At 30.9% G+C, this 2,046-nt stretch overlaps 1 long non-coding RNA gene across 1 annotated transcript; it reads left to right on the top strand.

The window, feature by feature from the left end:
- The first annotated feature begins 764 nt into the window (after positions 1-764).
- On the top strand, positions 765-1,688 carry LOC135266980 (uncharacterized). The gene is made up of 4 exons (XR_010335205.1): positions 765-779; positions 847-905; positions 959-1,457; positions 1,510-1,688. It is a non-coding gene; the product is annotated as an uncharacterized LOC135266980 (long non-coding RNA).
- The last annotated feature ends 358 nt before the right edge of the window (positions 1,689-2,046 follow it).

Genomic DNA, 2,046 nt, shown 5'->3' with positions numbered 1-2,046 from the left:
TTTACAACAATTTATCATAAACCCTCAACAGATGATATAGTAATTATTGTAAAAGCTGAAGTTTATATTTTTTTCATTATCTACTTTTAGATTTAAAACTAATTATCCGAAATCTATAAGCGAAGAATTTAAAATATCAAGTCCAATTTCGGCAGCGATAACAACTTACTCAGGTGGTATTTATCTTTTTCTCAGAGATAATACATATATTACATTATCTAGTTGCATCTCTGGATATAATGTTCCTGGTTTAACAAACGAATTATTTGAAGGTGTTCCTAATAAAATAACAAGGACATTTAGATATTTAAACGGAAAGCTGTACTTTTTTAATGAAAATAATTACTTTGAATATGATGAGTTTACTAAGAGTGTCATACAAGCGGGACCTAAAACTTTATCTATATTTAACATTAATTGTCCGCGAGAACCCATCTTAATTCAATTGAAAAAATTATCTTTTAAAAAGATTATTACACACAATGCAGTCCTGGTTGAAAATTTAACAGATTATACTCGTGAAGAAGATAGTTGGTGTAGTTGGTGTATTCATCAGTGTTTGTTTACAGTAAGTTTATATTACAACTTAATAAAACGTTCTTTCTAAACATCTAATTTAAACATCTAATTTCAGCTTCAGACCTACAAAAGTTGTGCCAAAAAGACGCATCGTAAGTTTATCGAAAATATTGACTTCGGCACAAGTTCTTCATCCACAAATTCTTCCGATTCAGACTACTGAATTCTTCTCTAAAACCAACATAAATAATCTTTTTTTGGTAAATTCTTTAATTTTTTAAATTTGTTTACCACATTTGATTGCTAAAAATGTGTTTAATTTTTTAGGAAAATTTTTATCAAATTTTTATCAAACAAAAAGTGCGTCACAAAATTCCTACGATAAGGTAAACCACAAAATTAGTATTAAATCATATTTTATTTCATTTTTATTTTTTAGGAAAGCGTGTTATCTGTTAACCGCAAAAATTGATTATAAAAGTTCCGTTTTTTACACATTTCACCAGTTTTATTAAAACTATCTTTGTGAGAAGTTGTATGTGCTCCGCTGTGTATTTTTGCATTTAAATTTCAAAGGATTCTGTAATGGCTGATCAACTATTAAATCTGAATAAAATTGCTGCCTGTGAATATACTGATACATATGTCAGTGCCAACGATTTGGAAGTGAACAAGAAATATAAAATCATCAATTTAACCAAGGCAAACACACAACATGGGGTTATGATGGTAGCATATCTGGACAACGTCGGTAAAGTTTTTTTACCTAAACGACTAACAGCAGTTATGAATGATACCATAATTACGACACTAATGGAAGGACTCGGATCTTATTTGATTTATATGGGACGTAAGCAAGCTAATGGAAATCAGGAACATGATGCCCACATTTTTAATTTCGAACGTATTGTTCACGAAGATTAATGTAAAATTTTTTGGTAAGTGTCATGTTCACCTCTATTTAAAAAACTAATTTATGATTTTTTTCAGGTTTCCAAAATAGACAGCACTATCCACTCTACCTACCTGAGGTTCGACTCCCCATGGAAGGAACAACAACAACAACAACTTTTTTTGCATTATATTTTAAACAAATAACAAAATAAACTTGGTGCGCAACAGACAAGTTAGGCAAACAACATTACAAAAATAAAAAACTACATATACTAGGTTTTTTTTCCTTATCGATAAAATAATGACTTTCCTTTATTAGTTATTAGTGACAAGCGCGATGATTTTCTGATATTTTGCTTAACTCAATACAGCATGTATTGTATATATACTTCATGTATTCACAATTGCACATTTCAAAAATCATATATTCAAAATTTCACAACCCCAAAAACCAAAAATTTCACAACCCCAAAAAGCTACTACTACTACTACTACTACTTGTTTTCTTGGTTGCATATTCGCAAACGGGCGGGGGGTGTGTAAAAAAAAAAAATGGAGGCCAGCGCCATCTTTGATTGACGGCTGCGCTGACGGCAGCGCCATCTAGCGAAAAGTTTGCAGACCGTGGCGCCA

Source organism: Tribolium castaneum, chromosome 8 (genome assembly GCF_031307605.1).
Source record: "Tribolium castaneum strain GA2 chromosome 8, icTriCast1.1, whole genome shotgun sequence".
NCBI classification, from domain to species: Eukaryota; Metazoa; Arthropoda; class Insecta; order Coleoptera; family Tenebrionidae; genus Tribolium; species Tribolium castaneum.
The sequence above is the reverse complement of the archived record's forward strand: the minus strand, read 5'-3'. Positions and strand labels throughout refer to the sequence as shown.